We start from the raw sequence: 27,547 nt of genomic DNA, 5'->3' as shown, positions 1-27,547 counted from the left end.
ACCTCGTGCCTTGTCATTGCGACCATGTATCCCCAAGGTTCGTATGGTTTACCTTCCACCAGCGCTCCCCGCTTGACCCTCTTCCTCCAGTACCACATAGTTCTATTCACGATGTATAAGGCAGATCTCTTTCCTTTCTGCCACAGCTGTTACTATATTTTAATAAACAATTGAATGGTCTTAAGCACAGAGAAGAGCGTAAAAGCAGTACTCCAAGGTATATACATGTAATAATGTTCAGTGACCCACAGATATGAAAACTATAATAATGATCATAATAATAATGATAAAAAACAAGCATGATACTTGCCAGGGAACATCACAGAAGCAGCCCCAAGAAAGCTGGTGGATGGACTGCAAATGGACCTTGTCATTGATACAAACAAATTGTTACCGAATGTTGTACAATTGCGGTGTGCCATGTATGTTTATTTTGTGAGCATTTGGTTGTAAGTTTTTCAAAAATCATTGTTGCTTTTTCTGACAATACGTTCTCTAAATCAGCTTGAATTATTTTGTAACCTCATTCCTGCTGGTTGCATCCTTAGCTATGTTGGATCCAGAAGATAAGGTGCCCACCTTGAAAGCATTATCAAAAACTTAAAAATCAAAATTTCACCCCCGATCTACATTTGTATAGATTAAAGTTGATCAAATTCACTAGCTGCCATTGACATTCAGTCATCTTATTCGCAAATTGCTGTAAATATGATACTCTGCTTGAAAGACAGTGAAATAGAAAAATAGTTGTAGGTTTAAGACAGTTCCTCAAAGATATTTCTGATATAAACAGTACTTCTAGGATAAAACTCTGCTAGATGCATTTGTAAACAGATTAACAACTTAGCTTCTGACCAAGCAGAAGACCTTGATTGCAGAGGCAATTCTCAGTAGCTATTTAGAAACAGCAAAACAATGACCATCCACTGTGTGGAATAAAAATACTTAAATTTTTGCTGTGGGAAATACATAATACAATGAAGTTTGGTAGAATTCTAGTCCCTCTGAGGAGGAGGATATTTTATTTAGTCATTCCAAAGGGATGACATCTTGTGGATCGGGGTAACTATGGTCTATTTTGTACGCTCTTGAGTCTTGACAACTCTTCTTCACGTGGAAGCTTGAAAGATCTCAGGGCACCGAATATGTGGCTTACAAAACTGACTGTTAATTGTATAGGTCTGTCGTCCGTTGTTAGTCTCTGTTGACCTGTGAGTGTTGCACTACAATCTGCATCAAGTCTTGCCCACATTTTCTGTTGCTTGGAATTGTGTATATATCTGTGACTCCACTGGTTTTGTCAGTAAAGCTTTTAGTTTTTCCATCTCGCACCCAAAAATAGAAAAGATTGCATAAAGAGGAATACTGTGAAAGCTTAATATTTATGAAGCCAATATACTGCCAATAGGTGAAGAAGTTTCATGCGTTAACATTCCAGCCGAACATGAACATCCAGCAAGTCTCCCTCTTGTTTTAACCAGTTCCCTTAACCAAATGTGAATGATGCATATCACACCCATGTCGCCCTGGACGCTGGTTGTCACAAACTGCAGCTTTTCTGCACCCTCTTTTACTGTAAGATATGAACTAATTGTTCCTTGGAGTGTGGTACACTGCCACCTTCATAAAGGCTGGGCAGCCCATTCTATATGGGACCTCAAGTGACAATGAAGCGTCCATGGCTGCGCTGACTATCAGCAAGCGACCCGGCGACCCTGCACTTTCCAGGCTGAGTCGTATCGGGCCGCCTTACAAGCAGGACCGCATTTTTTGCGGGAAACTCGTGCTTTCAGTTGCGTGAGTAGAAGGCACAAGACTACCAGAAGCTACGTAAGTTGCAGCAGTCTACAGTGTCTTAGGTTGTTGGGGTTGGGCTACATGACCCTGATGTCACAGTTTTTTGCAAACTGAAATGGAGAATTCCAATGGCCCATCCCACACTTCCTATTAACTGCCATTTACTCCGGGCTGGGTTCCTGCTGACTTGTGGGAGCGGTGGTTTTAGCCAATTTTCAGAAATTTGGCTTGACTAACCAAAGTACTCCCTCTTGTTTGTTTGCCCCATGTTATTTGCCACGTTACAATGTTAAGATTTCAGAACTTAATTAGGTCATTTTCTTTGACTGCTATATGGGAAGTGTCCTGCGTCGCTTCATCCTAGTGCCTGCCACCCAGCTGCCGGAGAACTGCCCAGCCACCCTATGCCAGAAGCCAGGGGCATACCTGCTCTCCCATCTAATACTGGGTGGGCCCTCGCTACCGCTTCCACCTATTAAAGGTTTTAATGGCGCGGTGGCAGCCCGGGTAAAGGACGCGTGTCAACATATCGCCCGGGAGGGTATTGTAGTGCACTAGAACGTGACAGATATCAATAGGGAAGTCTTTCTTTTTTTTCCATGTGTGGATCTTGAGTGCAAGTCATTATGATGATCATTATTGCCATTATGGTTATCAATAATATTACCATAATAATAATACAATAAGACATGCCACATCGTACCACTTGTAGATAATGATTTGTATCAGAACAATAAAAAGCAATAGTATATATTTTAGTTTCATTTCTTTACCCAGATGACATATACGTATTTTGTTTAATAATGTATTGTTTAATAAATAGTAATGATGTACAATAATACTTAATTATCTGCATCACTGTCATTGTTTTTGTTACTATAATACTGATTTTATCACTATTCATGTCAAACAGAAATGACTAGCCATATCTCCTATGAGAGGGAAGGGGCATTAGAAAATATGGAGTCCAAGTTTTCTGTGGAGTCTGAGATGTTGTGTCAACGGACAGATACTAATATAAATAACAAACTGGTAAAATTCTAAGGGTGCTCTCCATGCAATAGGAAATGGAGATATTTTATTACCACAGTGTGTGTACTGTAACAGGAATAAAGTTACATGAATCTCCACTGGAAGTTGTAAGTATATATGTATATGTAACACTAACCTTTATACACACTTATAAAGAAGACATTAGTAAAAGCCAATAAATATCTGTTGCTAGAAAGGAATTTTTGGAGGAAAATTGTCTGGCTGAGTTATTAAAAAATAACCAAAAGCTAAAACTGAAGACCTTTCATGTGTATATTTTCACCAATATTAATACAATTTGTTGGTTATTCTTAATAGAATTATTTAAGATAACTATTTACACCTTTAAGGGATTGAAGGGAGATGTATTAATACATATACAACATAGCCATTAGAATATGTACTGGAAACTTAAATTTACAAGGAATTCATTCAATGTGAATGATGATAAGCGGGGAAATCAATGATGAAATAATATTGTTCTTACACAAGTATGGCTGCCTCTGGTCATAACTGACATCTATGCAACAGAAAACAATGAGAAAACCTAATGTATTTCACAGGTTACTGGTACCGAAAAATAAAATTATACAATTATAAACATATTTATGCCTACATCTGATTTTTGACATTCATGCTTAGATATGAACAAATGTAGTAGTATATGTAAACAAGTCTAACTTGGGTAAAATTTAAAAGAACATGATTATATTCTAATAAATACTTTAATCAAAAGCATCAGAAAATGTGATTGTGCCATAATGACAAAAAAAATATTCAAGCTTTCTTAATCTCATTCATGAACGTCCATGGACTTGAACCAGTTCTCTGTCTCCATGTATCCTGAATAGGGAGTAGACAAGTCACATCCTAGAACTAAAGAGGAGACCACTCCCATGTCCTCAAGACTGATATCATAGAGCAAGTAAAATGTGTGACCAATTCTCAAGACAGCAAAAGGCACTTATGCAATTTGGCACTGTGTTACCCCTCCAAGAGTCAACATACTACTGCATCATCTGATTACTATCAGAATGACTCCAAAACAAGTCCTGCCACATCTCCTTTAATTATCAACTAAAAAAAATGAAATGGATTCATGGCCACTATATTCAGTATTTGGGATTCGGAGCCATCTGTGTAAGTACACTGAAAATTATCTTTCATGCTTGGATGCGTTTCCCAAAAACTATAAGCCAACCTGCTTCTTCTGGATATTCTTAAAATTAAGTATTTTTGGGCTCAGCCTGTGTCGCTCCGTGAAATGTATCCTTGATCCTCATTTCTAAGGCATAAATATTGCTATATATACCAGAGAAAAAAGAGAAACAATAGTGCCAGAATATTTGGGCTCGCTCGCCTTTTAATAAAGGTGTCAGTATAGTAAAAGTGCGAGTGGAAACCACTACCAGAGATCCCTTGCCAATTAGCTTCTTCCTCCGCCAAAATACCCCATCTACAGAGGAGCCGAACCAAAGCCCCGCTACCCGCTACTACTACAGTGAGCGTCTCTGGCGCCATTCCTTTCTATAGCATCGTTAGCGTCACACGCATTTTTGTTCTGTGCTGTGCTTGTCGTTCTCGTTTGGAATTTTTCCTGATCCAAGATGGCTCAAGCTTCTGCATCCAAGTTAAGTACTGCTTTCAAGGTTTTAGATCTCATTTATGAAGATCTCCATCGTTTTTTGAGTCTTAGAAGTGAGGTAGCGGGAGCATCATTGTTCCCGTGCCGCCTTCTCCCGACTCGCCAACCGCATGGCGGTTTCACACGCCCCATTTGGTCCCCTATACCATCTGGGCAACCGATGTTTAGCAGTATTTTCCCTTATCTATATAATTCATTCATATTTAATGCAGTTAGCTTGGTTTTATACATCCTAGCCCTTCATGGGGGTTGTATTGCTCGGATCTTAGCCTAGCCTAGTCAGATCTCGTTTCCCTGTTGTTAGGAGTTATGTCCCTCATACCTTACGTTGGGACCTTGTTCCTTCGTATTTTTGTCCTTCCGCTCCCTAGTCGCCTGCCCCCGATTCTTTTGGTACGGCATACTGACTAGCCGTGTGAATGCCGAGGCTAACACACCCAAATCGTCAGATTTGTGATTAGCCTAGCCATTCCAGGACAATATCTTTCTCTCATCCTTTTTGTTACTTCATCTTTCCACCCCCGTGTTAGGCTAGTCAGCTATCTCATTATTATTATTATATTGGCTTGGCCTATAGGCCTCCCCTCGATCGACTGGTCTTTCACACCGCGTGTCTGTTCACCCGGCTGAGAAGGTTTCTAGTTGATCGTGTATGAGCCACCCTGTTACCGACCTCCCACCTCCCTTCCCCTCTCCCCCCTACCTACACGCTCACCCACCTCGGTGGGGTGACGACTCGCTCGCTACTCAGCTAGCCTATCCGAGTCTTCATAGGTGAGGAGGGGAGTGTGTTTGGGGAGGGAGGGGGACACACTCGGTGCTCAGGCGTACCGTACCCAGCCGCCTTACTACAGGGTTCAGGGACTCGTCCCTCCCCCTCCCTCCACCAACCAAGGTGGGCCTCTAGGCATGGGAGGCTGGGACCCCCCCCTGCCACCCTTTGTATAACTAGTTCCCTCCACCCCCCACCCCTCACGTCTGTAACCCTTCTACCCGCTCCGGCGGTCTCAGACCCCGGCTGATGCCAGCCCTGACCTTGAGAATGGGATTTTTTCAGACTTAAGGCTCCGGCCTTATCGTGGAGCTCTATTTTTAGTTATATTCTGTTTTATTATATATATATATATATATTATATATATATATATATATATATAATATATATATACATTATATCCTTTTCCATAGCACACAAACACACATATTATGTCTTTTCACGATGGAGTTCCTACTCCGTCAGATATTTGTCACTCGGTCTCACCACTCCTCTCCCTGATTGCTTGAATGTTACTTTCCGGCACCGAGTATGCCTTGAGTTCATTATTTTATGAAATTTTTACTCCGTCCCCGGCCGGAGTTGTTAAAGTCATGCTCCCACGTTCCGCTCGTGACATCAGGTTTTATAATACAGGGCCCGGAGTAATTGTGACAAGGTGACACTTACCTTCCTGTATAAATCTTTAGATATGTATATACATACATATGTATCTATATGTATACAGACATTCTGCACGCCGGAGCCACTCCAGCAGCAGTCTTATAATTTATTGTTAAACCTCTCCGGAGGTTTTCAATGATACTCATGTATCATTTGACTTACAGGTTACCTGTTGTCAAGAGAAGGGCTGCAATGCAGTTCTTCACGACCCCTGCGGCTACGAAGTATGACGGTCCCACGCAGGGTGTGCTGTGAGGGTGGACGACTTCACGGTGTGGCACCATGAGAACTGCTCCACATGCTACATTCTTTTAAATGAAGCCTCCACCGAGGTAGTACGTCTCATTTTAGACCGCCCTTGTTTTGATAAATTGAGTTTTGTTCTTGTTAATTTAACTTTTATACTAGTTTATTCTACCTCTAGTTGTAAGTTCTAACACTAACACCCCCTTTCAGGGCCTGGAAGAAGTCCGGACAGCAGCACTGGTCTCCCTGAAAGCCTGGGTCGGAGGGTTCGGTAGGAACTCTCCCAAGGGACGTCCCTACATTCTGGCCCAGGACATGGCGGACCTGATCTTCCCCGGCGCCAAGAAGGGGTCAGTGGTGGAGCCGGACGTAGCTGCCCCCCTCATAGCCGACATACAGGCCATGGTCGCACCCCCGGAAGATGGCGCCATTGCCGAGGATTTCACGGGAGAAGTTGCGGCCCTTGATTTGGACCTGGAGCCCATGACTGTCGACGTCATGGGCAGCGGTAAGGGTGTGAGTGAGGCAGGTTCTGTAGGGGCTCAGGGGCTTTCCTGGAGCCCTTCCCTTTCACTTCCTTCCACTTCTACTTCTTTCCGGGGGTTCTCGGAGAAGCAGAGGTCTGTTAGGCCAAAGTCTTCTCTGACAATCCCCAAAGTGAAGTCTTCTTCAGGCTTCAAACCTAAGGCTAAGTCCCTGCCAAAGAAGTCGATCCCTTCTCTTGTCCCTAAGACATCGGCTCACCATCCCGGGGCTGACAAGACGAAGGCGGTCTCTTCAACCAAGTCCCCTAGACACAAGCCTCGCAAGGAGAAAGCTCATGCTTCCTCTTTCGACCCCAAAGCTTTCTCTTCCAATATTTTGGAACAAGTAGGCAACGTCGTCGGGAATTTGGTACAGTCCAAATTCCAGGAGATGTTCTCGCAACTCTCCAATTCGGTCGAGGCTTCGGGTCAGTCGATCCAATCCCTGACGGCGAGGGTCGCGGCCCAGGAGGGCGCAATCACGGGCATCCAGGATACTTTGGTGGCAGGGCATCCCCAGGCTGGTCAAGCGATCTTACCCTCGCTTATGCCGGACTCTTCTAACCTCCCTCCATTTAAGCCCAACAACCCTTGGAGGGTGGCTCTACACGCTCCCTTCTCAGAAGGGATGCTTTCTATTGAGGGTTGCGGAACTCGAAGACTCGAGGACTTTGAGGAACCTGCAACCACCATTCATGGGCTACATTTGATTAACCGACGCAGCCATGATGAGAGAAGACAAAGTCCCTAAGGAGACTGTCATTCTCCCCCGGGAACAGGCTCAGCAAGCTTGGCTACAGAGCTTAGCTGAGTGGGAGTGCGAGAATACTCGCCTCACCGCCTTTAGAAGCCCCATCACCATTTTCACTACAGTGGAAGGTACGCCACTTCCACTCACTCTGAAAGTGGTGGAAGCCACCTACCAGGCAGCTCTAAAGGATGAGCCTATGCCCCAGCTCCAGGAGACAGAACCGACCTCTCTCCTAATTCCCGGCTCGGAAAATTACTTTGAAGGGGCAGCTCCTACTTTCACTTTAGGAAAGCTCAAGCCTGACTGTGCCACAACTTTGTTTAGCGAGAGACTACCTAGGCTCTCGGATATGCTAATCCAGATGGTGTATGATGCCCGGACTAGGCTCAGCAGGTCCCTCAACTCCTTGACGATGGCGGAGATGACGGCCCTTGTTTATGAACAAGAGCCGTTATTTAAGGTTATGGCTAAGTTGCTTCTGCATACAATGCAGTGCGACTTCTATGACTTTGTCATTGTGAGGCGTAATTGTAGAAAGCACGTTCTGGCGGAGGCCACGATCCGCCACGAACCGAATAAGCTTATCGCCTCATCCATATGGGACACAGACCTCTTCCCCACTCCGGTCGTGAATGAGGTTCTGTATGAGGACTCTTAAAGTTAATCAGAGCTTGAGGGTCAGGTGGGGTCTCATTGCGAAACGTAAACCCGAATCCACCGGATCCAACCCCAGGCAGAAAAAGAAGCCTAGGAAGTTCCAGTCCTTCCAGGTACCTCAGCAAGCTCTGGTCCAGACGGTACAAGTACCTCAAGTACCACAACAGGCTGCGTCAAAGACACAACCGTAACAGCAATATGTGCTTCTGACGCAACCTCCACAACAGCCCCAGCCATCAACCTCCTTCGCTGTCTCGCCGGCCTATAATGCGGCTTTTGAGGCTCAGTCCTTTCAGCCGTTCAATAGGTTCACCAGAGGTAGCCGGGCCAGAGGTGCCTTCCGCCAAAGAGGTGCCGGAAGGGCTACCAACAGGGGCAGAGGTTTCCGAGGAGCACGCAGAGGCTGCCCATTGGCAAACCAGCAGTGAGAGTCCCAAGGTAGGAGGGAGGCTGTACCTCTTCCGTCAAAGGTGGGGGTGAATTCAGCCCTTGGGCTCAGAGCATTGTGACCAAAGGTCTGGGATGGAGTTGGCTTCAAAGTCCCCCTCCATCCAACAGCTTCTATCAAAGACCAACAGTGGAATTGATAGAGTATACCCAAGATCTTCTTCTCAAAGGTGTAGTATCAAGGGTCCAGAATTTAAAGTTTCAAGGACGCTTGTTCAGCGTGCCAAAGAAAGGCTCAGAAAAGCGAAGAATTATCCTAGACTTGTCCCATCTAAACTTATTCATTCTTTGCGACAAGTTCAGGATGCTGACCGTTTCGCAGGTACGGACCTTGCTTCCCCATGGGGCCGTCACAACCTCTATAGATCTTACAGATGCATACTATCATGTTCCAATAGCCAGACACTTCCGCCCCTTTCTAGGCTTCAAACTGAGAAGGATAGCTTACTCCTTCAACATTGCACCCAGAATCTTCACAAAGTTGGCGGAAGCGGTCTTCCAAGAATTGAGGAAGGAAGGAATAATGTTAGTGGCCTATCTGGACGATTGGCTCATATGGGCAAGCAACCCCGAGGAATGCCAAAAAGCGACGTTCAAATTAATCAAATTCCTGGAACACTTAGGGTTCCAAATAAACAAGACCAAGTCCAGGCTAACACCGGAATCACGCTTCCAATGGTTAGGCCTACAGTGGGACTTGAGATCCCATACTCTATCAATCCCACCGTTGAAAAGAAAAGAAATAGCCAAGTTCACAAAGCAGTTTCTCAAACACGTCCAGACCTCCCGGAGGAACCAATTTGCTTCAGTCACGGACATCCTTCTGAAAGCCAGGCTGAAGGACATAAACTGGGTCTGGCGTTCAAGAGCAAACCGCAGGTCCCGGGACAAACTAGCTTCCATCCCGGCGATTCTACGGAAACGTCTCCGTCCATGGACGGAGGTCAAAAACTTATCAAGAGCAGTACCTCTCCAGTTTCCCCCACCTTCATTAGTAATCCACACGGACGCTTCACTAAGCGGCTGGGGCGGGTACTCACAGTACAAAAAGATCCAGGGAACTTGCTCCTTACCATTTCGCCAGCTGCATATCAATGTACTGGAAGCCATGGCAGTATTTCTCACTCTCAAGAGGCTCCGGCCTCCCAAGAAAATACATGTCAAGCTAGTTCTAGACAGCGCAGTAGTAGTCCACTGCATAAACGGGCGGATCCAAGTCAAGTCACCTGAATCATGTACTGATAGCCATTTTTACCTTGGTGAACAAGAACAAATGGTACCTGTCAGCCACCCACCTAGCCGGGGTAAGGAACGTGGTAGCAGATGCTCTATCACGCTCCGCCCCGATGGAGTCGGAGTGGACCTTAGACAAGGAGTCATTCAAATGGATCTGTCACAAGGTCCCGGGGCTTCAGGTAGACCTCTTTGCCACGGAGTCAAATCACCAACTCCCTTGCTATGTGGCTCCCAACCTGGACCCTCTGGCCTATGCCACAGACGCTATGGCTCTGGGTTGGAACATGTGGAAGAAGATTTATCTGTTTCCTCCAGTGAATCTTCTTCTGAAAGTACTGGACAAGCTCAGAACGTTCAAAGGACGCGTTGCTTTAGTAGCCCCCAACTGGCCCAAAAGCAATTGGTTTCCCCTAATTGGGACTCCGGCCTCAGCAGATTCCCAATCCCAAACTGACTCAGTTAGTACAAACGCGGACTGTGTCCGCTTCCTCAAGAATTCAGAAAGCCCTAACTTTATGGATTTTATGAAGTTTGCGGCACAAAGGGATGCTAACATCGATCCCCAAAATATCAAATTCTTAGAATCTGATGAAAGGGAATCCACATTGCGTCAGTATGACTCAGCCGTTAAGAAACTGGCTTTGTTCCTCAAGGGTGCAAACGCACAAACCATAACCACAAATTTGGCCATAACTTTCTTCAGGACATTGTTCGAGAAAGGCCTAGCAGCAAGCACAATTACTACTACCAAATCGGCTCTTAAAAAGATCTTTCAATTTGGTTTTAATATAGATCTGACAGATTCCTATTTCTCCTCTATTCCAAAGGCTTGCGCTAGACTCAGACACTCTGAGAGACCTAAGTCAGTCTCATGGTTTTTAAATGATGTCCTTAAATTGGCCTCACAAATCAATAATGACTCTTGTGAATACATAGCTCTTTTAAGGAAAATGTTATTCCTAATAAGTTTGGCCTCAGGAGCTAGAATTTAGAACTGTCAGCTCTTTCAAGGGATCCAGGTCTCATTGAATTCCTTCCCTCAGGAGAACTTCTCCTTTCTCCAGATCGTCAATTTTTAGCCAAAAACAAAGATCCACAAGAAAGGTGGGCCCCTTGAAAAATCATACCACTTCCACAGGACCAGTCATTGTGTCCAGTCAACTCCCTAAAAGCCTACTTGAGTAGGACTACCCTGATATCCTCAGGCCCATTATTTATTAGGGAGAAAGGCGGTACAATTTCCTTAAAGGAATTAGGCAACAAATTTTGTATTTCATAAAACAGGCCAACCCAGAGTCTTTCCCAAGGGCTCATGATGTTAGGGCAGTTGCCACCTCCATCAATTACCTTCAACATATGAACTTTGACGATCTTAAGAAATACACAGGCTGGAAATCTCCGACAGTATTTAAATGCCACTATTTGGAGTCCTTAGAAGCCCTTAAATTCTCTGCAGTGGCAGCTGGAGACACAGTTTCCCCTGACACTGCTTGATATATACTTTCTTAAACCTTATCTCTGTAGCTCTTTCTCTTCTGCCTGCCTCACTGTATATTTAACCTTGGATGTAGTTCTACATATGATGGATATTGTTGCTTTGTGTTTGGGCAGGGTTCCCTTATTTGTTTTGTATATCCCTACCATATCTGTTACTAAGGTTTTATGTTCTTATTATTAAGTTACTTTAAGGTCTAGTAAAACGCATTGTTTCTGTATATTTTCATCACTTTATTGTAATCTTAAGTTCTATATTATAGCAACTAACCTTACTTGTGTTTTAATTTACCTGTTTTTCAGTATTTTAATTTATTGTGTATAACTTTCCAAGCTTGGTGGGGCCAATTCTCTGGCACTATTTCACGGAGCGACACAGGCTGAGCCCAGAAAAGGGATTTTGATGGAGGAAAAATCTATTTCTGGGCAATGACCTGTGTCGCCCAGTGAAATCCCACCCTCTTTTCACATTCCTCACCCTGTCTGGCCCAAGCTTGGGTACTATCTTAGGAATGACGCCAGAGACGCTCACTGTAGTAGTAGCGGGTAGCGGGGCTTTGGTTCGGCTCCTCTGTAGATGGGGGATTTTGGGGGAGGAAGAAGCTAATTGGCAAGGGATCTCTGGTAGTGGTTTCCACTCGCTCTTTTACTATACCGACATCTTTATTAAAATATGAGCGAGCCAGAATATTCTGGCACTATTGTTTCTCTTTTTTCTCTGGTATACATAGTAATATTTATGCCTTAGAAATGAAGATCAAGGATACATTTCAGTGGGCGACACAGGTCATTGCCCAGAAATAGAATTTTCCTCCCTCAAAATCCCTTTTGTAGTGTTGGACATTCGATTAACAAGTGCTACATTTAAATTAGTAATATCTTTTATACTGAAAAGTGAACAGAATTGGAATTTGTGGTTGATTAGTAATATCTTTTATACTAAAAAGTGAACAGAATCGGAATTTGTAGCTGATCACTATAATATGGAGATTTCAACTAGTTTCTGACTAACAGGCAAGGTTTTCAAGTGCAGTTTCAGAGGAGCTTCCCCTGCTCAAATACTTTCAATAGATATCTGTTTAAAATCTGTGGAGTTCTTATTCCTTGAATTTAGGATACATATACTGTAAGCAAAGCACTGTGACATTTCTGCCATTCAACACTTTAGACAAACGAGGAAGGAGTTGAAGTGGTTGGACAGCAAGAAAGTGTGTTCCATAAAACAACTGGTATGAAATATTGGGATCTAAAGGTAAATTATATAGAGAATGTCATAATTGTGCTAAGAAGTAAGAGTTAAATAGGTTGGACCGCAAAACTGAAGACAGAGGAGGGAATGGAGGTTAAGCAAGGTTGGTTGAAAAGAGGCTGCAACTAGGGTCCATAAGGACGTTACAAGCAACCTTCGCTAATGCCTTCACTGCATTCTGATTCCTGTGCTAATAGTAGCACTTACTGTAAACCTTTTAAAAGTTCACAAGATGTGACATGTAAATACCTCCAATCTATATGCTAATTTTTGCATGAATACTGCAGTACATAATATAATCTCTGAAGTTGCATATGATCAGCTCCCCAAGTGGTGCAAAAGAGGGTTCTTAGAACAACCAAAATTATTTTGTTCCTACGACAGAAATTTGTCCATGTACAGTATAAGCAAATCTGACCTCAGATGAACGATGATGACAAAAACAGATAATATGAAACCGTGAAATTTTGCCTATTTCACATTCTTATAATTGGTAATTTGAAGGTATCGTTCTGCTACTATCATTCATGAGGCAGCAGAGAATACCAAAAGGTGAACAATATATCGTCAAGATTTGTCTCAGCTATTCCATTAAATATAGGCCAATACAAACACAATCATATGATAGGTATTTTAAATTACTGTGTCACCTTAAAATATGTGGTAGAATATGTTCCCTAACACACTTTCAGATGGAAAAATAAAACTATACTCCTGATGACAAGTAAGCCTTATACAAATCAACAATCTTTTCCACAATTTTATGTCAACAATCTTAATGCCATTGGTAAGCAATATTGTTAACCACAGTTTGAGACTTAAGCAAGGAATTTGCAGAAGTTCCTCATGTTAGACAATGAGGAGAGTTTAACAATGGATCAGGGGGTCATAGAGGAAGTGATAGGTGATCTTCCAAGCTTCAGCAGCTATTGGTTTGCAGTCTCTAAGAAATCTGGAGACCAGAGTCCCATCACTGACCTCAGCTCATTAAATCAGGACCTTTTGGATGGGGTCAGAGCTATTGGTTTATTGCACAGTCCAAAAAGACAAACTCTGGGCATTCATGAGCTCTTTTTTTAGTTTAGTAGACACTCCAGTTACACATTGAAGCCACAGGCTGGGTGGCAGGGGGTTGTGGTATCAAGCATGCTGGTGATGGAAGTATTTGCCCAGAAACATCATCTCAAAATACTCCTCAATCCGTGACAGGAACAGGAATATTTTTTATTTTCAGGAGAGACTGTCTGGCCATCCAAACTTCCTCAAAAAGCAGATGTCATACTGCTGCCTCAGACTCAAGTCTTAAGCTGCAGTTAAAATATTGAAACAAGTTGTCTTAAATCATCCAGATGACCCAACTGTTCCAACTTCTCAGTAAGTTCTAGCAAAAATCGGTAGCAATACTCCAAAACAGGCATTATGAGTTCCCATTACACCACCTGGATTAGACCACCGAGTATTCACAGACACCTGAAAAGTGGGCTGGGGTGATGACACATTAGGTTCAGTAGCCAACAGAGGATATAAAGCTGTATATTAATCTCCAGGAGCTAAAGACAGTGTTTCTGGTCTTGAGTTTCCTGTGTCACCCATGGAAGGCAAAGAGTTCCCAAACATTTGTAACCTAGCCATGGACTTGATGTGCGTAGAGATGAAAATACGAACATCACACTCATTTTAAGGTTAATCCAAGGGAAGAAGAGAAGTGGTTCATGCATTCAGCATATGAAATCAAAGTTATCTCTGGTGGATCTGCTTGATATCCTTCTAAACAGCAGGCTGCCAAACTATCATTGTTCAATGGACCAAACAAGATGTGAAAGTAATGTATTCATGGTTCCCTTGGACAATCTGGAAGTATACATCCCACGTTTCTCACTGACAAGACCAGTGTTGGCCATGATCTGCTGCTCCAACAATATAGCAGTGACATTGGTGACGCCACTTTGGCCCCATCAGGTGCGGTTTCAAAGCTATTCAGCACTTCTGATGGATATTCCATGATCCCTGCTAAACTTGAAAGAACTTTGAGTCTACAAGCCACTTTCAAAACAAGTTCTAAGGCAACAATGACTTAGCTTCACTCTATATATTATTATGGTGTAGCAAGAAGCCCCCAAACCTGAACAGCTACTAAGGCTACAGTAACAGGTTGCTGACAAAGCATAGAGTCTTTATAAAAATACTGTTTTTAAATACAAAGTTTTTATAAAAATACTGTTTTTTTAAATATAAAACACATCACTCTCCACAAATGGAATGCTCCTTTCCCATCATTTCATGCACTGAGCCCAGACAGCAAAGGGAATGGCTAACTAGTACCAGAACACAATGGGGCCAAATTCACAGTATGGTAGGTGTAAGAATTCTTCTGTTTGAGTATCTGAGGATTGTGTTAGATGCACACTGCACAATAAGCTTTGGAAAAATAATGGGTCTGTACGTTTATAAAAAAAATTTTTCTTGCACCATAACATATTTTCCTGTATGGAATCTAGGTACTAGTGTGTTGCACAATTTGGAAAGATTAGGTCCAGTGTAGAGTTAGTTACTAAGGAACTGTATATCAAAGGGTTCTCCGCTACTTGCATTACATACAATGCGAATGGGTATCCTTTATGAATCCTGAAGACTGGGTAACAGGTCAAGTACAGGTGCTTGAAATTAGTACATCATGATCCATGTTCCCAAAATCAAGACCCAGGTATTCCTGGATTCTTATCATTATTATTACGTATTTAGAAGGTGAACCCTGTTCATATGGAACAAGCCCACAGGTGCCAATGACTTGAAATTCAAACTTCAAAAGAATTTGGTATTCATTAGAAAGAAGTACAAACAGAAGTAACAGGAAATTCAGAAAACAAACAGATCAGTTGTTAAAAAAGAAATAAATTAACAAACTAATAAATAGATAAAAAATATCAAAATGAAATATTAATATAAAATGGCGAAAGGCAATAGGGTAGAAATGCATTGCACCTTAACTTGAATTCTTGTACTACAATATCAAAATGTAATGCTTATCCAGTGACCCTATCCTTCCTTTGTAATGTGCCACTGGAACAAATTTAATGCTTTTATCAAGGTCTAAGAAATTGTGCAATCGTAAGATAAGTAAGGCCTCCTACTTCCAAAGACCCACTGCTAAGGTGACTCAACATACCAATGAGTTGGCCATGTTGAGAACTCTCTCATTCATTAGGGTAGATTTTCAGCAAGTCCAAGCAGGCAGGGGTAAAAAAATGGGTGTGCCTTGCTTGTCTTACTTTCAAGTGTGGTTCCTTTCTTTATATGGTAAGCTCGTACTAAAAGGTAAAAGTGAAAATACAAAATTTTTTATCAAGGGTGTCTAGAGCAATGTGGGCGTCTGCCAACAGTACACCATTACTTTGTATATGATAATACAAACTGGGATTATCATGGGTGTAGATTGCCTGTGTATGTCCTGGGACTGTCCATAACTTGCAAACAGAATGTGTCAAATTAATATCAATGATGACGAGTGCTGCTTTCCTTATCAGCCCTGTGCGGCACAGTCAAAGTTGTCTCAGGAGTACTGGGTGGACAAAGATCCAGTGCAACCTGTTGTCAAGAAATTAATAGGTTTCCACTACGCCTTTGACTTTCTTGATGATTAGTAAAGCCATGAGAAGGGAGCAATGTTTAAGTAAAAGGGTGGTCACCTATGCACTTCCAGCAAGCTCTCTATCAAGCTTTTGTCAGCAGACACTGGAAACAACCTTCAAACTACACATACTTTTGTCTAGTCTTCTTTGTCTTCACAATTGTGTTAATGGAACATAATTCCTCTGTGACTTCCTTCCAGCCCCCCAAAAGCAACATTGAGGGGGTTTAGCAATTCTAGGATTAAGAGAGCCACAGCTCACAACACTAGGTTACTGATTTAAGGGCATTAGACATGTGCAAAATGGCAGACGTTGGAAGCTTATCATATCTGTTTTGACTGGCAGGTTAGGTTGGGTTTCATTAGTAAAATGATGCACACTAGTGCACTCCAGATTAACTGTTGCTTTGGGTATCTGCTGTACTTGTCACTGTAGCACTCATCTTTAGGATCTGGTGCATAAATTGTTGCTCAACTAAGACACAGCATGTTTGATGGCTCTAATAGATCACTGTCAGGATTTCCGATGATAAAACAGCAAATGATTACTTATTTTATTGGAAAGTCAAGTTGTTCCATATGAAACAGAAATTGTCGAGTTCCTTATCATTTTGATGGTGGTAGCGTAAGTTTAGTATTGTCAGTGAATTCAAGATTTGAGCTTGTGTTCAAAGTAAATCTTTCTCTATTGCAACTTTGCAGACCATTATTTGGGGCTTTAGTAAAATATAGTTCACTATTAAGGACCCACAACTCCATCAATATCAGGCCTTCTAAGACTTGCGAGAGTTTTTACTCGTCCAACAGCTTTCCTTCTTTCTCATCATACTCTGTAAACCTTCACAACTCAACTGGAAAACACAGAGTCGTCTCAGCAAGGCTCAAATTCTTACCAATAAAAAAGCCACACCCAACCCTAGAAATCAAGGTTCTAAATTTTACTTGCATCTTGAATCTTCAGTTAATTCAAAATATTAAATCTGGTCAAGTTATTCAATTCAGTGTATATTAATCTCTTTCTTATCAACACCTTGTTTAAGGATAACTGTGATTAAGCCATTTACGAACTAATAGCTTTATTTCCAGGAACGATATACTGTAAAAGGGGGTGATCAAGAGCCAAATATTTCAGTTACGCAATGCAGGCCACCTTGGTTGACATATTAATCACCTGTGCTATGCTATCCTTATTCCTTAAAGTGACCTGATCTCCCATCTAAAAGATTGGCAACAAATTCCACTTAATAATATGTAATTCTCATGACAATCAAGAGTTTTCCTCAAATATGGTTATGAGCAAGATGAGGAAGAGTGTGTGCTTGTTTGTATGGTGTTTTTACGTTGCATGGAACCAGTGGTTATTCAGCAACGGGACCAACGGCTGACAACAATGTGTTGTTGGCAACTCCATGTCATGATGAGATCAAGGTGTTTTGGGAGACGGCAACTGAAGACTTAAGGAGACTGAGAGACCCATCACTGTGTGGTCCTGGACCCACGACAATCGCTGAAGAGGCCAGCCAACTATACACCATAGCTATTTGCATTCTTTATTGTAAAAAAAAAAAAAAAATGCTTAATAATAAAGGTTTAAAAAACAGAAATATTTATATCCTTTGGATTTCAATCAGCCAAGAACAAGATTGATGATAAAGATGCAATTAAGAAATATTAAAACTGGACAGACATCATATTCCTAGTTTTCAAAATCACGCTATGCATTAAGTACTAATGGATAAAAGGAAGCCACTTGGAAATGTTTAATACACATACTATTTCAAACTGTCTGAAGAGGCAATAGGGTTTTGATTATTCAACTGGAAATAAAAATGAAATGGATAATAATAAAAAGGTTGATCTTTCAAAATGCAAATATGATACAAATGAAAAATGCAACCAAACCCAAGCAGTCATTCGATCAATACCAAGCATACAGACATACATGTACAAACAAATCAATCCTACAGAGGACAGACAAATATTTTTCAAGATTTTGTGAGCCTATGTACTGAAAAAGATTGTACATACAACTTCCAAGATAAGATTATGTACTGAATTTTGAACACTCATATCTTAATTTATGAATCAACTGAACCTGAACTCAGAATACTTTAATTACAAATGTACCTCAAGATAAAGTGAAAAGTTATGGCTCTTGTTCTTCTCAGGTGAATCTGACTCTGCTTGTAAGATTACAATGACCTAACAAAGCCTAATTACTGAGTGGTACTGTAAAATGTTGAAAGAAATTGCCGAGAGTAAAGGTAATTGAACAAGTTTATGCTTGTTCGGTGAACAAGCTTTGTTTGAGTGGTGTTACAGGGGAGTCAACCCATATCCTAAGCCACGCCTTAACCCAAAACATATGCCATTTTGCAATTTTCCATTACCCAAAACAACTAACTCTTAAGACCTCTGCCTACCTTGTAAGATGATCTTGGAATCTTGCATGAATGAAATTCATACATTCAGCATTCTGGCCTAATGTTTCCACCCAGTTCATATTTGCTAGAAGAATGTCCTGAAAAATTACAAATTAAGAAAATTATGTTCTCAAAACTGCAAACAATTTAATTTTGTACTGTATAATTTTAAATAAATTTAAAATGTAAGTAGAAGGACCTAGTAAAATAATGCTAAATTTAATTTCATACAAAGTTTAAAACAATGCTAAATGGAATTTTATACAAAGTTTATTTATCACAGTATCCATAAAGGTTAGCTTGGTAAGAGCACTCCTGCACTTGCAACACTGGGAACCTATACAAAAATAATCTAAGGCTAGAAAATATTAAGTCATTATAACCACGAACTTTTGAAATTTAAAAACTGTAGAATGCTGGTTAGAATACCATAACTTTCCTTAAAAGAACAAATGGCATCTTTCAAATCATTAGGGCAATTCTCAATATGGGACAGGCTTCATGATTCATGACACCAAAGTTCGGTCCAAAAGGCATTAAGATTTTTAGTGCCCCTCCTACAGCTGATACCCCTCCATACCTATCAAATGTGTTTCAAAGTAATATTGCATAGCCAGCAGGGCTAATAGCAAAGAGCTTACATGGACAAGGGCATTGTGCATGTGAGTTCCCTCAAAAAAAAAAAAAAAAAAAAAAAAAAAAAAAAAAAACTTCCAGCACAGATCAATGTACTTCAGCCAATTATTGTTACGACAATTCACATGTTTTTCAAAATGGAAATTACAGCACTTATACGCAGTAGTAAGTTTCTATTGGCTATCAGTATCTTTACAGCAGACTGATGTAATATGTTATAGATACATCTACAGCATGAGCAAAATTGTTGGATAAGAAAATTAAATCACTGAGTGTACAATGGCTGTTTTTAGCTAATAATGTACAGATGAGCATAAACTGTAAAATCTATTGAAAAAACAAGTGTATATGACCATAAATTTCACAGTAAATATCAACACAAGTTTTGAGGGTTAACAGCAACGAAACTGTAGCAGTTGTATACATATTGCAGAGTAAATGTGTCACAGTCAAATGAGAGAGGGGCAAATCATAGGACAGATGAACTAGGAAGTTAGCAAGATAAAAACAAAAGGCTGGGAAGGAATTGAATTTATAAATTTTGTGGCCATTTGCCACGCGCCGGAGCCAAAGGCCATTCAGCGCATATATATCAACAAGATATATTTACTAAAAAAGGTATACATAATTAATCCAAATTATTAAGATAAACTTCATATTAAAATACTCAATTAAATATCATAAAACAAATGGATTTCCTTAAGAAATTTAAAAATCTCTTCTACGGGAGCACCCTCTCCTAAAATATCTGACAAAGGTTTGGTTTGTTGGTGAAAACCAAAACCGACGTCTATGATTAAAATAAAGAGGACAGTCAACAAATATATGCCTCACTGTAATGCCAACATTACAATTGGAGCATTGAGGAACCTGCCTCTCTGCTCCACTAGTTAAAAGATACCGGTGAGTTAAAAACGTATGCCCTATACGCAGGCGTCATCCCCATGCCCTAAACGATAGCTATGATTATCTTTGTGATGTGTTTGGATCCATGTGCTTGAGAAACAAACCTCTCTTAATTCTAGGTGACTTCAATGATAACCTCCTCTCCCCAAATAATAGAATGGGCAACATTATAAAAACCCTCCACTTGAGCCAATTGGCAACAAAACCAACTCGTATTACAACGACCTCCTCAACTCTCTTGGATCTAATTATTACCAATAGACCTAATTTCGTTGTACATTCTGATGTCTTGCCTTGCTCAGTTGGTGATCATGAACTGTTAACTACAAATATAAACATCAGAAAAGAAAAGCGCCCTCCAACTGTTAAGACATTTCGTTGTCTCAAGAATTATTCGCAGAATTACCTCTGTGAACTTCTCTTAAATGACTGCTGTTCCTTAAATACAATTTTATTTACTGATGATGTACACTATCAGGTCCATATTTTTAACGTTACTTTTGTGAAATGTTTGGACGTCTGTGCTCCTTTTATTACGAAGGTAATGAGACACCCGCCTGCTCCTTGGATCGACACCGAAATTAAAGATGCAATGAGATCTAGGGACAATATACAAAAGGAACTTAAAATAAATAGACAAGACCTAAATGTTGAAAGTAGTTACAAAAGGGAAAAGAAACACGTTAAGACAATGTTGTCTAATAAGAAGAAAAAACTATTATAAGGAAGAATTCTCCAAATGTAAGGGTAATATGAGGGGAACATGGAATGTCATCAACAAAATAATACCTCCGAACAAAAAGTCTCCTCCTGGGGGATCACTTGAAACCACAGACATTGATGCTCAGAAGAGAGCAGATGATTTTAATCAATATTTTGCCAATATAGGAAGGGAAACGTACGCCAGATCACAAGAAAATATCTGCATTAACAATCAACTCCATTATGATCAGCCCTCTACATCATTATTTACAATAAATAAATTCCGACCTCAGCCAGTTGATATGGACACTCTGATTCTTGTAATAAAACATCTGAAACCCAAAAACTCTTGTGGTTCTGACGGAATTCCGTTTCGATTTTTGATTGACTCTCTGCCCGTTACAATATTCTACATTCTTGTTATTGTCAACACCTCAATTGTTACAGGTAACTACCCTGACCTTTGGAAACATCCTTACATAGTTCCCGTTTACAAAAGTGGAGACACTGAAAACGTTGGAAATTATAGACCAATATCTCTGTGCCTGTCATCTCAAAAAATACTCGAGAAAATAATTGCCATTCAACTGATGTCTTACCTTGACTCAAATAATTTACTAGTTAACGAGCAACATGGTTTTAGACCCAATCTTTCAACAGAAACTGCGCTACTTACAGTTACCAATAAAATATATGAAAATATAGAAAATAAGAAATTATCTCTCCTGTTATTATTGGATCTATCCAAAGCGTTTGACAGCGTTAATCATCAGATTCTAATAAATAAATTAGCTAAAGTCAATGTCGACTCTTTTTGGTTCGAAAATTATGTGAGCAATCGCTTCCAATCTGTTCGTGTTGATTCAATTCTATCCTCTCCTGAGGAGATATCTTTTGGTGTACCCAGGGGTCGATTTTGGGGCCCATTGCTGTTTTTGATCTATATCAATGATCTACCACTACATAGTATACGGGATGGACTTCTTGTTATTTATGCTGACGATACACAGATTTTGCTGACTGGGGACTTGAAAAACCTCGATGATTTGATAAAGAGAGCCGAAAATATATTGACTACTGCAAAATATTATTTTAATAGTAACGGTCTATTACTTAACGAAGGCAAGACCCAGTCAAGACAGTATATCTCTCGCATCCCGGAGAACACGAACATAAAATTCAGTAATGTGACACTTGTTCCGTCACACACAGTTAAAAACCTGGGAGTTTTCATGGATTGTAGCATGACTTTTAATGCACATATTGACGAACTACGCAAAAAGGTAACTGGCATCCTGTTATATCTTAACAGAGTGAGTGATAGATTTGAGCCAGACTGTCGAGTCATGGTGGTACAGTCGTTGGTATGAGTGTCCTGAACTACTGCTTGCGGGTCGGGTGGGTTCGACCAATAAAACCCAGTTGGAAAGGGTCAAGAAAATACAAAATTTTGCCGCAAAGGTCGCCGTTGGAGGTGCCCGAAAACAGGACCATGTTACTCTAATGTTTGAAAAACTGAATTGGCTACGGATGGAGCAGAAGTACTTTTACGATATATGCCTCTTGATCTACAAAATCAGAAATAAACTTCTGCCAGAATGGCTCTTTTCCTTGCCAACGGTAGGCCAGAATCGTACTGAGAACATTAACACGAGGCACCAGGATCACTTATATGTTCCGAGAACTTTCACCGATACGGGAGCGAGGCGTCTAGGTGTGTGTGGTCCCATGTTCTGGAACCGTCTGCCTGCTAATATCAAGCAGCGCGAAACCATATCTTCTTTTAAATCTCATTTGATTGCACACTTACTCCAAAAATGAGAAACTCTTCATTTTTAACCTTAGGTTCTAATCACTGTCATAAATTTTAGGAGCTTTAGAAGTATTCTCTTCTATACCGAATAGAGGTTGTGAAATTATATCTTTGGTAGTAAACTCTGTTTACTTTATCTTTTATGAGAATTAGCTAATTTATTATTTTACTGATTTGAAAGTTTTCACTTGATTGTTTTTAAGGATCGTATTCATTTTATGCCTATATCATTATATGTTGTTTATCTTACTGCATTTCTGTTACATAGAGTCGAAAATTTTTATTGCATTTCCGTTTTTATTGAATTCAGAGGTATTGTATGGCAATATGCCACCTGTATACTAGTTGCAAGTCCTGTGATAATGAGTACTGTTTATTATGTAAAAACTCTTTATAAAGCTATGAATAGACCTGTGTTACTCAAGAAAGAGTAAAATTATGTAATAGCCATTTTTAATGGAATAAAGAATTTGACTTTGACTTAAAACTATACTAGATCTTCTATCCATCCCAACAGAAGGGGACCAGGGATGAACAGAAGGTCTGATCGATTTCAACTTTAAATTACTATTCAAGTTGGACCAGTGATTCTGCCATTTAGTCCTACAAAATGATTTAATAAAAAGTTTAAAATCTTCACAGGGAACCCTCACAGGAGGGAGGAAGCTGCCTGCTTAGCGGCTGTATCAGCCAGCTCGTTACCACGAATTCCCACATGCGAGGGAACCCAACAAAACTTCACACCGATGTGTTTTCGAGAATGCAGGAGGACCAGCCAATCCTGCACCTCTTGGACGAGTTGATTAGATGGCGTCAACTTCTGGAGTGCAGCTAGGGAACTCTGGGAATCACAATAAATAATATAAGAGTCCCCAGTGCTACCTGTACTAAAAATAAATTTCAAAACGCTAAAAATAGCAAAAATCTCTGCATTAAAAATTGAGAATTTAATAGGGAGGCTTTTTGTAATTGTTCTCTCACCGACGATGACAGAACATCCAACTCCATTTGCTGATTTTGATCCATCTGTATATACAGCAATCGAGTTACTATGCTCAGAAACATGGGCCAAGAAGCTACTTTTAAGCTGAACACTTGAGCTGATCTTTTTGTTGTCTCTAACTTGGCAAATATCTAAAGGAGGCCTACACCAAGGAGGGAATTTAGAAAATGTAGTTTCCATAACCAGTGGAGGAATAAGGCCTACCTCTCTCGCACTGATGTTTAATCTAACTTCAAGGGGCTTAGGCAATGAAGGTTTAGTTGGTGCTCTGTCAACAGGATGTTTTATATACTTAAAATTTGGATTAGATTGAGAGGTTAGTGCTCTTGACAAATATCGGAGACCTTGTTCCTCCCTCCGAATGAAAAGAGGAAGAAAACCAGTCTACATAAAGGCTCTCAACAGGAGACGTTTTAAAAGCACCTGTACAAATACGCAATGCCATATTGTGTACTACATCCAGCTTACCTAACAAGGTCTTACATGCAGAGCCATAAACCTGAGATCCATAATCAATCTTACTCAAGCATAGTGCCTGATAAATTCTTAATAAAGTAGTACGGTCGGCTCCAAAATTCAGGTTACTAACAACTTTAAGAATGTTGCACCGCTGTTTAACATTTACTACAGTCTCATTTATATGTTCAGCAAAAGTCAATTTTTTGTCAAAAATAATTCCTAAATATTTGACTTTATCTTCATACAGCAAGATAGAACCTTCTAAAAATAAGGTTGGAATCTCTTCCCTTCTTCGTGTTCTGCAAAAACGTATAGCTTTAGTTTTTTCTACAGAAAATTTGAAACCTTTACTATTAGCCCAGGAAATAGCAGCATTAATTGCAAACTGAATTTTAGTACAAGCTTCAACTGCAGTAACTCTACTACAGACGATAACAATATCATCCGCGAATGCTTGACCAGTTACTCCAACAGGGAGATGTTCAAGTAAACCATTAATGGCAATATTAAAAAAGGTTGGACTAAGCACACTCCCTTGTGGAATGCCTTCATCCTGAAGATACTCTGATGAGAAGGTAGAGCCAATTCTAACTTTAAGGTACCGGTCAGACAGGAAGTCTGGCAAAATTAAACATATTGCCACCAATACTCCATTCAACCAGCTGCATTAAAATACCAACCCTCCAAGTAGTATCAAATGCTTTTTCCAGATCAAAGAACACAGCAATTGTTTGATTTTGGACTGCAAAAGCATTCTGAATCTCACGTGTGAGACATAATAAGGGATCCAAAGTACTTCTATTCTTGCGAAAGCCAAATTGCCTCTTCGACAACAGGTTCTTTGTTCTAATAACCATATCAGACGAAAATTCACCATTCGTTCATAAATCTTGAAGACACAGCTGGTAGCAATAAGAGCAATAGGCCTATAACTTTTGGGATGACTAGGGTCCTTTCCAGGTTTTAAAAAAGGAACTATAACAGAGTTTTTCCACAACTTATATGAAGTCCCTGAGCACCAGAATTCGTTTAAAACATCGACAAAGAATTTTTTTGACTCCAGAGGTAAGTGAGAAATCATTGCATAAATAATATCATCTTCTCCAGGTGATGTTGGAGAGGACAAAGATAAGGCATATTCGAATTCGACAATACTAAATGGAAGGTTATATGCCTCAGAATTTGAACAAACAGGTGGATTAACTACAGTCATGTTTCTAATATTGCGAAATTCCGGGGAGTAGTGACTGGGGCTTGAAATGCTTGAAAAGTGCCGAGCAAAGGTCTCTGCCACCTCTCTTGCATCCGATATAACTACCAAGTTGATTTTCAAAATAGGTAAAGGAGAAGAAAATTTCCCTAGTAATTTACGGATTCTATCCCAAACCAGAGAAAGTGGAGAGTTTACTTTAATTCTGATATGTACCTAACGAAGGACTCCCTCCTTGCTTCTTTAAAAACTTGCTTTGTTTGGCGAGGTTTTTCTTGTATATTATTCTATTAACCAAGACAGGTCGCCTTCGATATCGCTTGTAACTGGCTCTTGCAATTTTCCTACTCAAGGCACATTTATTATTCCACCAAGGTACCAGTGGACGACGGGGTTTCCCTGATGTTTTAGGAATTGACATCATTGCCCCTCCAATCATTATACTAGCGAGATATTCGTAGGCAGCCGAGGGGCAAGGAAATTCATTGGCCTTACGATTGACTTGGGTAGATTTTTCATACAGCTGCCAATCTGCCTCCTTTATCTTCCACTTGGGTAAAGATGGGGAGGGTGTATTTTGTACATACTTAAGATGGATGGGATAGTGGTCGCTCCCATAGAGATTTTCATCCACTGACCACTTATAGTCTAATCGTAATGACGACGAGCATATTGTAAGATCAATTGCTGAACAAGAGTTATGGGCTACATCAAACCTTGTAGGAGAACCGTTGTTCATTAAAACTACATCATTGCAATCTATTAATCTTTCAATTATAAGACCACGGTGATCACACCTACCTTCCCCCCACAAAGTATGTTTTGCATTGAAATCCCCCATCAGAATGAAAGGCTGAGGTAGTTGATCTAAAAGTGATTGCAAATCTTCAACCTCTAATTGTCTTGGATTGCCAGCTCTGTCCACCAATCGAGTTTCTAGGCCAGGTTCTAGATAAAGAGAGCACAGTGTGACCCATTTGTTGATGAAAATCTGTGTTGCACAAGCTTGTAATATGGAGTCTAATTGGATAACTTTTTGTGGTAGTGACTTGGCCGCAATAATACATGTACCACCATGAGCACGTTCACCTACAGGTGGTGGAGATCTGTGAAAAATAAAGTTTTGTCCACAATTAGGAGAAACATTACCAAGTTTAGTCTCTTGCAAACAAAGGGCAGCTAAATTATGCTCCTTGAAAAGGACCCGGACCTGTTCTCTGTTTGAATGGAAACCTCGTATGTTCCACTGACATAGAGCCATTATTTACTATTAGGTTTTTTTTTTTTTTACTTTTTGGACTTGGATTGGGCTGGTCTGGAAAGACTTGGTCTTGGTCTTTGTTTCAAAGAGGAACTAGGCAGATCCTCAAGAGACCTGCTATTTCCTCTCTTGGGAACCCTACTATGGTGTGGGGATATAGGTGGAGATGATGATGGAGTACGGGGTCTCTTATTTCTAAGAGGCACCATCTCTGCAGCGTGCACCTGAGCCTTATGAGGTGCACTGATCAAGGTGTCATTCTGGGACATACCCAGATCAGGCAGCGAGGCTGCCTGTGAGGCTTCTACATTAGAAGCCCGAGAGACCTCCCAGAAGCCCAGAGGAGGCCTATCGGGAGGGGACAAAGGGGCCTTCTTGGATGAAGGCGGAGATGCTGAATGTACTTCGAGCTCAGAAGGGGATAGCTGAAGCTTTGACTTTGAAGTTGGTATTCTATATAGATCTTTTATATTAGATTTTCCACTTTTTACTACTTCACTATATTGAGGTCTTGGAAACAAAAGTCTTTTTGCCTGGCTAATACTTAGATGTTCAGCATGAGCTTTCTCTATGGCTAACACTTCTTTTTTAAATGACTCACATTCCTTATGCCTTGCATTATGATTTCCCTTACAATTTATACATAATACTGGGGTAGTACATTCGCCTTCATGCTTTTTTAAGGAGCAGGCAGCACATAGCTGGTTCCTAGTACATACCTTTGCCGAGTGACCATATCCAAAACATATGAAACATTGGAGTGGTCTATGCTTAAAAGGTCTAACACGAAATCTCTCCTTGTCAACATATATATAATCAGGAACTTGATCATTATTAAAAGTGAAAATAATCATTCTTGATCTTGGAACCTTGAAAATCTTCCACACTTTATCATCACACATTTCCAGCAATTCCTCGTCAGGCAGTTCATATAGGTCTTGACTGAATACTACTCCCTTGGCATAACTAAAACTATAGTGTGGTTTGACCTC

The 27,547-nt window shown here is 40.6% G+C and overlaps 1 long non-coding RNA gene across 2 annotated transcripts in view; it reads right to left on the bottom strand.

The window, feature by feature from the left end:
• LOC135212534 (uncharacterized) overlaps nucleotides 1–27,547 on the bottom strand; it is a 60,829-nt gene that overhangs the window by 1,659 nt on the left and 31,623 nt on the right. For both annotated transcript variants that reach the window (XR_010313920.1, XR_010313919.1), the window contains one exon: nucleotides 18,566–18,663. This is a non-coding gene — a long non-coding RNA (uncharacterized LOC135212534). The remainder of the gene's footprint in view (nucleotides 1–18,565; nucleotides 18,664–27,547) is intronic.

The sequence above is a fragment of the Macrobrachium nipponense genome, chromosome 41, assembly GCF_015104395.2.
Source record: "Macrobrachium nipponense isolate FS-2020 chromosome 41, ASM1510439v2, whole genome shotgun sequence".
Taxonomy (NCBI): domain Eukaryota; kingdom Metazoa; phylum Arthropoda; class Malacostraca; order Decapoda; family Palaemonidae; genus Macrobrachium; species Macrobrachium nipponense.
Note: the sequence above shows the minus strand (reverse complement) of the source record. Positions and strands in the feature narration are given on the sequence as shown.